Source organism: Triturus cristatus, chromosome 2_2, assembly GCF_964204655.1.
Source record: "Triturus cristatus chromosome 2_2, aTriCri1.1, whole genome shotgun sequence".
NCBI lineage: Eukaryota > Metazoa > Chordata > Amphibia > Caudata > Salamandridae > Triturus > Triturus cristatus.
In genome coordinates this window covers 785,315,410-785,326,521 of record NC_140582.1, presented here as the reverse complement: position 1 = coordinate 785,326,521, position 11,112 = coordinate 785,315,410, and the positions used below count along the sequence as shown (strand labels likewise).

The 11,112-nt window shown below is 48.8% G+C and overlaps 1 protein-coding gene across 2 annotated transcripts in view; it reads left to right on the top strand.

The window, feature by feature from the left end:
* The first annotated feature begins 679 nt into the window (after positions 1 to 679).
* CEP135 (centrosomal protein 135) overlaps positions 680 to 11,112 on the top strand; it is a 479,333-nt gene continuing 468,900 nt past the window's right edge. For both annotated transcript variants that reach the window (XM_085642056.1, XM_085642055.1), the window contains exon 1: positions 680 to 847. The gene's annotated coding sequence lies outside the window, so the exon portion shown is untranslated. The remainder of the gene's footprint in view (positions 848 to 11,112) is intronic.

The following is an 11,112-nucleotide window of genomic DNA, read 5'->3' as shown; positions in this document are numbered from 1 at the left end:
CATGAAGGTGGTATGTGCTTCATCTGAGCACTATCAATTTTATACCTTTGAACTGGAATTTTACGACACCTTTTAGAGCAGTGAATTTAAGAAAAAAAGGCAGTTTTGGAAATTAATAACTGCCTTTGTCTGCCCACGATAGAATGCCACTTAAAGTGTCTCACACAATGCACTGAAATGCCACACATACATAGGCACGCTGAAAACAGGTAAATGTCACTCATAGTAGACTGAACACGTGGCAGCTATGCATTATAACGATGGCTCATAAGTATACTGAGACCAAGATAACAGTCACACATAAGCAATCTACAAACTTGACAACTATGCAGAGTTCGTGTTTTAGCATTATATGGGTGACTGTTTGTAACTGGCTCTCATGAGTCCTAGTTCCTTTTCAGTATCGCCGCATCCTCCAAATCTGTGGGCTCCCCTGGTGTTGCTTTCCATTTCCAGCACCCGTGATGTGTCCTGGGGGCTCACTGTGAATGTGTATTTAAAGTTAGCAAGCAATCTGAATTGGTGTGTACACTGCGGCTTCGTTCCGGTGTGTATCCCTCGGTCTCCTGGAGGCGGCGCTGCTCTCTAGTCTCTGCAGGGCTGGGCTACCGGGGTTGCTATGGGTTACACAGGGAGCGGTGGAAGCTCTGCCGCTGCCCCGGCTCTGTTTCCCGGCTTCCTGCCGCGCCATTTTCAAACCGCTGAACGCTGGAGTCCTCTGCGAGCCGAGAAGGGAGAAGCGGCCTGCTAATGCTCCAGGCCGCGGCACGAAGTGGCTGGGGAGAAGGTGCAACGGAGATCGGCGGGGGCGCTGGACCGCGAGAAGCCGCCTGATCCGCTGCGCACAGTAAGTAGGTCTTTGGCTGGAGATGCACAAATGCAGCTACAACACAATACACCAGTGCTTGGATTTGACTCCATACTTAACACTCTTGTTAGCCTCCGTCGGGGCTGCAGCTGTGTTTGGTGCTTGCTACCATGTTAGCGGCCCCCCTCCGGTGCAGGCAGCTATATACTTTCGGTTTGTCATTGCCCCCGGCTACGCTGCAATTGGCTGATCGGTGATTTGTAGTGTCACGAGGGGGCATTATAGCTGTCAGTGCGGTCTACCCTGCGCTGGCAAGGTAGAGATGCTGCCCCCTCAGTACCGCGGCCCACACTGTTAATTAGCTGTAGCATATGTTTCCGTGACGTGTAATAAAAGTAAAACTTCCTTGTCGATCAGAGTCCTGACAATCTTTCGAGTCAAGCAGATGTGTATCATGCAGCATGGGTGGATAGTGGGTGCGATCTCATAGGAGTTTCATGTGAGATCCCGAGAATGCCCCCTTTGTTTACTTCCCCATCTGAGAGCAGCAGCTTCCGGCAGATGACTGGTGCCAGTGTGTGCTGCGTCGGAGCTCCCTGAGAGCTTTTTGACAGCTGCTGTAAACCTTTTTTTGGTGATCACGAGTGCTGCTTTGTATGTGCCAGCGTGGGTTGTGGCACATGGATTCTGGGGTTCTTGTGACTTGATGTCTAGTAGTGCTATGTAGGATCCGTATTAGGAAACTCCTCTAGACTATACGTTACAGATTGCTTAATTAACAGGATACATTGGGAATGCGCTGACAAGGTGAATGTGCAAAGGTTGATGTATAGTGGGCTCTCCAATCGCAGGCATTTCAATTTCCATGTCCTTATTGTTTTATGCGCCGTGTCATTTTGCTGACTGGTATGAGCATGGTTTAGCCCTGCCACCTCTTTCTCTATTTGTGGTTGTTGGAGTACCATTGATGGAGCATGATTATTTGAGGATAATCTTGCTTGATCAAGCCTGCTCATAAGTTTGTTATAATAAACATAACTAACAGTGTGGAAAATTATTAACATGGTGGATTCGTGAAAGTGCAACGTGCAAGAAAAAACAAGACACATTTAGTAATCGAAAGCTGCAATAAGCATGCAGAAAGCTTGGGAAACGTGTTTTTGAAATCTAAATGACTCACAAGAAAAACGTAATAAATGTATTAAGTAACTTACCAGTAGAATTTAGAAAATATGATAAACATAAAGTGACATAATAGAAAGGTGATTGCTATTATTCTCTTTTCAATAATCAACATCAGATGATGTTTGAGTTTAATCTAAATAACGTTTTTATATCATTTTTATCCTTTTTCTATCTTTTAAAACATTACTAATGAGAGTGTGATTCATTCTTTAGAAAACAAAGATTTTTTGGTGTTTCACCTGCTAGAGTTATTTCCTATTTCTATCATAGGCCTCAAAAGAATGTATTTTGTCCTTCATTATTTCTAAAATATTGATTTTACTTGTTTAGTTGTGTACAACATGTCACTAGAATTTCTTTTCTACTGATAGAGTATTTCTTTCTATGAATAATTGTGTCGACTATGTTGCAAGCTGATGTGGAAGCGAGTGTACGGATATTGAGAGGCCTCAATTTGGTTTTCCTGCTCCCGTAGCGAAAATACATCATCCAGATGAACAAAGGATTGATTTGTTAAGTTCCGGATGAAATAGCTTGGAGAATGATCACCTCATGAACCTAACCAATAAAATTGCGTAAGACTGAGAAACTGAAATATTTGGGTTTGGAATTGTGAACATTTTGGGGTATAATAACTTTAGTGGGAAAATAACCAAGTAGTAGCTGCTTTGATGAGAAGAGAACCTTTTACTGCTGCTTTCTCTTTGGTTCTCTGGCTGGCTATTATCCTTGAAATTCTGGGCATGGCATGTTGTCAGTCCGAACTTTGAATTTCCCTTGAACTGAGCAATCCTGATTGCCTTGCACTTCAGCTGGTGAGATTGCTCAAGCTATAACTTTTCGGTCGAGGGGTTAGCTATTTCTGACTATCACACGCTGTGCATTAGCCCATTGATATTACGTTCGTATTAATTTTGTATTTGCATACTGACATTGAAATGTTCTTTTCTCTCACTCTCCTCTCACACTTGTTAGTTAATTTATGAAATATTTGCCATGAGCTGTATTTTCTTATTGTGATTTACCTGTAACATTGAAATAATACAGAATTGACATTACTAATGTACTTGTGTGTTGCCCATTCATAATTGATGATTTAGATAAAAGTAACTTGAATAGTATAAAGAGTTTGTCTTTATTGATTAATTATTTGACATGATATTTTGACTATTGTTGTTAGGCATTTTCTTCATTATAGGTCCTCATGAAGGAAATAGCATCTGTCTCTTATTATCTGACAGCCCTCGAAAAATCTACTCGCGCACTTGCAATTGCGAGTACAATTTTATCACTTTGAGCTATTTTTAGCACCTACTAGTCCCATCTGGCGAGTAAACTCAGGCTGGAAAGGAACAGGTGTTTTTTCATGCAGAAAGTGAAAGAGCAATAGAGATGTCATTACATCTTGTTTTTATCTTGACACATTTGCTGTCTGTTCAAGGAAAGAGGTCAAATATCAGTTTGTCTTTTAACTAATTGCAGCTTGGAAAATGAGGTTTATTTTTCTATCTCTTACTTGAGTTAGAGGTTTTTGTCAAGTGAGCTGCCTGAAGTTGCCAGTTATTTTTCTCAAACACATAACATAAATACAACATACAAATGTTGCAGAATATATCAGGTATAACAAAAGCACATTTTTTTTGTAATTAAGTGTGATGCAAACAGAGTTAAATAGGAGCGAAACAAACCAGAACAATTTTTATTTGTTGATGTGCAAGTTACACACATTTGCAGAAACTCTATTTCCAAACATTATTGTTTGCACGCTATATAGTTTTATCAGTAAAGGTGCATGTCAGTGGGAAGGTTTGTGGCCATTTCAATGTAAAATCTGCTTATTACAAATGAGTGTACTACCAATTTATGCTTTAGTTATGTATATGTTAAAAGTGATACGTTCTGAAACATGATTTCAGAAACATTTCTGCCCCCTCCTTGATGAAAATGCTGTTAATGAACTAAGAGAAAAGTCAAGGGTCATCTATATCTTGTATGTGGCTAGATCTGTATTATATATATGGAAAGAAAGTTTAGTCTAAATCAAACAAAAGAGATTTTGTACAGCAGACATGCTGAACTCGCACATTTGAAGGTGCTCTCTTATGTGATAGTGAAGAAAGTGGTGGCTCAAGCCCATGATCACATCATTTGAAACCAGTTTGTGAGTCAAGAGCATTACAAATTGGTCAAGTAGATTATTTACGTCACTAGACCTGCAGGTCTAGTAACATTTGTTCTATGATTTTTCGTGGCATGTCTGAGTCCCTATTAGCTCTTCGAAAGATGCATCAGAGGACCTCATTTTTGGCCGTTTCAGGCACTGGCAACATATGTCACCTTTCGCTATGACTAAGAATATACACATTTGCAGTGCTTTAAGTGGGATAAAAAAAACAACTAGAGAGTCTCTCAAAGGGGCGTGGCTTAAAGACTCCCAAGCTAAAAATCTGTGCTTAGCAGCGTGTGCCGCACGACTTTGCCGCTTCTGTCATTGCATCCTGATTTATAATACGACAAGTAACATTACACCTACAACAAATCAGGGCTATTGGCTTTGTCAATGGTTGTTAGCTGTGTACGACAAATAAGCACAAAACTATGGCTTCGTTGTATAGAATATTGAAAAATGCTTCAGCTTTGAAATTATGAGACTGTGAAAGAACTGTAACGAGTTTCTTTGAAATTACCACAAAGGCAGTAAAGGGTGGTACTGCTGCAGGGTTAAGATTTTTTTCCCCACTCTAAGAGCACAAATGGAGAGCCTGATAAAGACCCTTCTCAGCATCTGCTTTTTAGAATTGCCAGTGGTTTCGGCAGGACCCGGCCCACTTAAAGCCCTGCACATTTTTATTAGAGTTGGGTCTAATTGTGAGGACCACTAGCCATTCCCAGGGTCCAATTTGTACTTTCAGCAGGGCTACTGGCCGCAGACATGGATGCAGACCATGCCAGGTGCCCACTGGGTGCAGTTGTAGGCCATGCTCAACTTATGCGGTGAGCAGAGTACTGGCACAGGGCATGGGCTGAAACAACCCCCTGTGACCAGCCATTACCGTAGGCAGGGGTACTTTGGCTACCGAAAATCTGGTGTATGAGCTGTGAATTTAGGCTTTGTTGAAATTATTCATTGGCCAGGCCTTTAACTTCCAAGCAAGTCCAACAACTGCAGCTGACAATGGTTGTACATACATTCAAAATAAACTCTGAGAAGATGGAAGTGCTTGTCATAAAGGCAAGCCCCTCTATCTTTCTCTGTCCTTGATAGGTGCCTACCTTGGGTCACAACCCAAGCTGGTGAACACATTCTAAAACATGGACATAATGTTTGGCTAAGCATTGACTTCTACTCCCCAGTTTCATAAGCTGGTCTCTCTCTACCTGTATTATTAGCCTGAGAAACATTCTTGTGTGTTGTAGCATACACCTGTTGTAACTTCAATTTCAATTGAAACCTTTATTTAATAATCAAAAATATCATAACTAGGGCTCCCTGTTTTATGGTATTTATTTTTCGACATTTGCGTATGTATTTATCCAAATTTATGTTTTGCAATTTATTTCTGTATTTATCTATTTTTGTTTTTTGATAATGAACTTTATTGCATTTTGCATTTTCATTGCCAACACAAAACTACCTCGGTAGCAAGTCAACACATTATACGGATGAAATACAATCAAGATAAAATTACTGAGGCTCTTAGGACACTGATGAAGTGGATAGACCATTATGTGATTGCAGGTATTTTCTCTTACACATTCGGACCCCTCATGGGAGGAGTAAGTTGAACCATTTACCCCATATTTTACCAAACAGTTCGGGGCAACCTCTGGCCTCAAAGAGGGGCTCCTTCTGGGCTCCACACCAATCCACTCCCCGCCTCCACCACCGTATAGTGGGTGGTTTGGCTTGGGACCATAGTGTGGCAATATCACGCTTCACGACTGCCACCGCTGTTCCCAGCAAGCGTTTATCTGCCCGGGACCCATCGAGGCCATCCAGGACCCCAGTAGCAGGTGCAACGGATCGTGGGGAACCTCCCAGCCCAGGGCGCACGTGAGCTCCACTTCCACTCCCCTCCAAAATGGCTCAATAACGGGGCATTGCCAGACCACGTGAAAAAAGTCAGCAGAAGCGTGGGAACAACACGCACATGCTGGGGAGGGCCGCATATTAGCTCTATATAAACGCGCTGGGGTGAGGTAAGCCGTATGGAGGAAGTAGAGTTGAATGAGACGTAGTTTGGAGGAAGTTGTCAGGGTCTTGGGTGCCATAAGGGCATCTCTCCAGTCCGCCTCCTCCAGGGGGCCCAGCCACTCCTCCCACCGGGCGCGGAGTCGGTCGAGAGATGCGGGGCTATTATTGACCAGGGATCGGTAGAGCCGTGACACCCCACCCTTGCCAAGGTTCCCCATCATCACCTGGGCCTCCAAGGGGCTAAATTCTGGAAAGACAGTGGGGGCGGGGATGTGCACCTGGAGGGCGTGTCTAAGTTGGAGTTATTTGTAAAATTGGAATGGAAGGCGAGAGTGGTGCTGCTGCAGGTCTGCAAAGGTTCTGATGTGGTCCCCCTCCCATATGTCCCCTAAAAGCGAGATCCCCACGAGGTCCCAGCGTCAGAAGTCTCGAAGGGAAGGGACCTCCCTCAACCATGCTCCGCTCCACAGGGGTGTCTGCCTGGTGAGTTTCCGGTCCCACTGTACATGGCGCAAGGCCTTGCGCCAGGCCATGAGCACCGCCCTAGTGATGGAGGGAAGATCCTGCGGCACTGGACTCCCGTATAGGTAAGCCTGGATCTGTGTAAAATCCAGGGTTCTAAGTTCCACCTGGTACGCTGGGTCGGACCAGCCGCCTGTGAACCAGACATGAATCACAATGAGTCTAGTGGCTAGATATTAGAGGTGGAGGTTAGTGACCCCCATGCCCCCGTCTTAGGGAGGAATGCGACAGTGTGCTAGGGACATTCGTGGCCTCCCGTTACCCCACAAAAAACGAATGAGAACACTGTCCATCTCTCAGAACCAACTGCTCGGGAGGTGGTCGATTGTGTTTTGTAGAATATACAGAAAACGGGGGAGGAGCATCATTTTAAAAAGGGCACTGCGGCCTAAGGGGTTGAGAGGAAGGGATTGCCACTTCCTAAGATCTGCCTTGGCTCTGGCGACCAGGGGCGCAATATTCAGGGCCCATTCGAGCTCCGGAAGTAGGGCGACCCACACACCAAGGTACTTAAAGGACTGCTTGCGTAAGGGAATATTAGTTTTCCAATCAAAGCACGCCCGGGATGGGTGTAGAGGGACCAGTGTGGATTTCGCCAGGTTGAGCCTAAGGCCGGAGACCCGTTCAAACCCTGAGAGGGCGTCTAAGCAGCGCGGCCCAGAGTTATCCGGGTCCGCCAGGAACAAAAGGACATCATCGGCGTACAGGGCTATCTTGTCAGTGTGACTCAGATCCCAGGTCCAGCCGCGGATGAGGGAGTCTTGACGGACGAGGGAAGCCAAGGGCTCCATGGCCAAAGCGAATAATAGCGGCGAAAGTGGGCAGCCCTGGCGGGTACCTCTCTGGATGGGAAATGCCTCAGACAACACGCCATTAATGAGGACCCGCGCCCTCTTCCACTACGTGTTTGAACAGGGCCATTAAGTGTGGGACCAATGTGTCACGGTAGGTCGCATAGTATTCCTGCAGGTAGCCATCAGGCCCAGGCGTCTTGCCGGAATGCAACAGTGAGATAGCCCTGTGTATTTCCTCCGGGGTAACGGGGAGGTCCAGGGCCTCTGAGGCTGCCCGGGAGAGGCAGGGCAGGCGGGTTCCGGTCCCGGCCAATAAGTCTGCCAAGGAGGTCCGAGGAGGCCGGGCCGCATATAAGGTCGCATAGTATCTAGCAAAGGTTTGGGCGATGGCTTGAGACGTGGCCTGGTGAACCCCGGTCTCGGCCCGAATCTCCGGAATAATACGGGTGGCTCTGGGGTAAGACACCAAATTATGGAGCAATTTACCGTTTTTATCGCCCCATCTGTATATACGCGCCACCGATGATCGCCATAGCATCTTGGCAGATTTCAGCGACATTTGGCAAATCTCTTTGCGGATACCCGTGAGTCGCCGAGCGGAATCTTCACTTTCGCCGGTGGCCTGGGCTCCTTCCAATTGGGCCACTGGGGCCTCTAGCCTCAACAGTCGGGCTGATTGTTCCGCACGTTTCGCGTGGATCAGGCCTCTAGCAACGCCTCGCACCACCGCCTTTCCTGCCTCCCACAGCGTTCCCGGCAAGGAGACAGAACCCACATTAGTAGAGAAATAAAACTGCAGTTCCTGCCCGAGGGAGGACACAAAGTCGGCGTCCTCCAGGAACCAGGTGTTCATTTGCCAAACCGGATGGGTGCCATGGGCGGAGGTCCCAATGCGGAGGGAAACGTGGGAGTGATCTGAGATACCCCCGGGTAATATAGCGACCCCTGACAGCAGTGGACAGTCTGTGGCTGGCAGGAGAAATAGGTCAATACGAGAGTGGGTGTGGTGGGCCGCCAAAGTGTGGGTGTATTGTTCCTTGTGAGGGTGCCACACCCTTCAGGCATCGCAGAGGCCCAGGCCAGAGGACCAATCAGAAAGGCGTCTTGCAGAGGCTAGGCGGGGAGCCGAGGGAGTACCTGTTGTGTCACGTGAGGGCTGCAGGACGGCGTTGAAGTCCCCCCCCGCCCCACCAACGTCAGGCCCGGTGGGAAGGAAGAGATCGTAGGAGTGAGGCGGCGGAGTGAGGAGGTCATAGTGGCGGGGGGAATGTATTTACATAGGAGATTAAGGGGTTGTCCCTAGATCGCGCCTGTCAGAGCCACATAGCAACCCTGCGTGTCCAGCTCGGCGCGGGCCAGGGTGAAGGGGAGGCCTCGCCGCATTAGTATGGCAACCCCCCGGGAACCCCGTTTAAAACCAGAGTGCCAGACCCTATTGAACCCATATCAGGCAAAGAAATTGCGTTGTGATCCCAGAGGTGTGTTTCTTGCAGAAACAGGATGTCTGGCGCATGACGGTGGGCGCGACGCAGGACAGCAGTGCGCTTAATACGGTCTAGCAGGCCGTTGACATTCCAGGATAGGATATGCAGGGCTTTAGTGAAGGTATGAGCCATCGAGATGGGCGGTGTGTGGGGGAGCGTAGGCCAGCGTGAGAAAGCCCAGACCCCTTGGGAATCGACGGGGCAGGGTCTGAGTCATAGAGTAAGAGATATGAGATACGGTGAGTCTCATGTCAACACCAAAGACAGACTGGCGTGTGTAGCTACCGAGTAAAACTGGGAACAGCGGCCCGTAGGCGGCTAAAAACAACAAACTAGCGGGAGACAACGCCCCCCCCCCCCTTCCCAACCCTCGAACTCCCCCCCCCCCCCACCCTATACTTCTGAAGAGGAAGCATCTGTTGCCCTGAAAAGGAAACTAAGTCAAACCAACAACCCCACAAGGAGGCTAAGTGCTAAGCTAAAACGATTAGCGAGACAGGAGCATGGCAGAGATGGACCCTCCTCCAAGTAACCGGATAAAGATTTGTTAACAGCTGCCAATACATTCAGTCACCTTTGTATGTGGTATGAAAGTGTGTCAGAAGATGAGGCAGAACATAAGCCACCAGGGCTAATCATCATTAAAGCAGAACCTCCCCACTGCAAAAGTTCAGAGACCAGTATCTCCGTAGAAGCCGACAGGAGGCCAGACCAGATTCCCCATTGCGTTGCCCCCTCAATCGTTCTCGTTGGTGCCGGATCCATGGATCTCGGGGCTACGGGACAGGTCAGAGTCCGACACGGCGTGTCGCATAGTGTCGGAGGGCCCAGGGAGACTGCTCATGTCAATTAGAGGGGCAGCCGGGCTGGGGGAGGCGGACCTCCGATGCGAGGCCTGGGATGGGAGGTGCAGAGAGGACGCACCCGGTGATCGAGATTCCGCCCCTCGACGGTCGTTTTTCTTGCGGGATCAGGCCCGGCGTCTCTGGGGTTTAGGCAAGGCCGGACACGGCTGCGAGGGACCCCGCCGAAAGGGAGAGGGATTCGGCCCCTGCCGGAGAGGCCGTTCCTCCGTGAGCCAGTTCCAGGCCGCTTGGGGGCTGTCAAAAGAAAAAGGTCTTGTCCTGGAAGATAACCTTGAGACGGGCAGGAAAGAGGAGACTGTAGCGGAGGCCCATGGAACGGAGCTTCAGTTTGACATCATCATAGGATCGGCGCTGGGTCTGCACCCCTTTGGAGTAGTCTGGGAAGACCATGATTCTATTGTTGTGGAACTGCAGGGGGCCATGTGCCCTGGCCGCTTTGAGGATAGCGTCCCTGTCTCGAAAATTCAAGACCCTCAGGATTATGGGACGTGCGGGGGCTCCAGGCAGCGGTTCGGGAGCCAAGGAGTGATGGGCACGCTCCACAGCAAACCAGGGTGAAAGGTCCTCCTTGAGCATCCACGAACGCACCCATGCCTCTACAAACGTGTCGGCGTGGCCCTGCTCCGCGCCCTCGGGAAATCCTAGAAGGCACAGGTTGTTCCTCCTCGACCTATTTTTAGCATCTTCTGCCCTTCGGTGGAGCTCGGAGGTCTGGGTTTGGAGGCAGGCCACCTGAATCTCGAGTTGGCCAATGTCATCTTCTACAGTGGAAATACGGGATTCCACCTCCGTGATGTGTGCCGTTGCGTTGCGCAGGTCTTGGCGGATGAGAGACACATCCACCCTCACCTCGCCGATCTTACTTTCCACAAAGGCCTGCGATGTGCTGATCGCCTGGAGGATGGTGGAGAGGTCACCCCCGTTGACCCCCGGCGCGACAGAAGCTCCCCTTCCTAGATCCCATTCCGCCCTGGTGAACTGGTCTATCTTAGTTTGAGTAGGGGGAACAGGGTTCGGCGGGGCGCGGGTTCTGCCCTTCGTCACCAAGGGTAGGAAGCCGATATTAGCAGTGGGCCCACAGGAGGAGGGAGAAGGAGGGATCCCCCGACACCCAAGCCATCAATGCTCAGGCCTGGGTGTCTACTGCCGGACCGGGCCGGATGAAACAGTTAGGTTGTCCGTCGCAGTAGCAGCCTTTCAGCGGAACCCTCACACAGGGGTTCAGAGGTGGGGGAGTGGAGGCGCCAATGCCTCACTC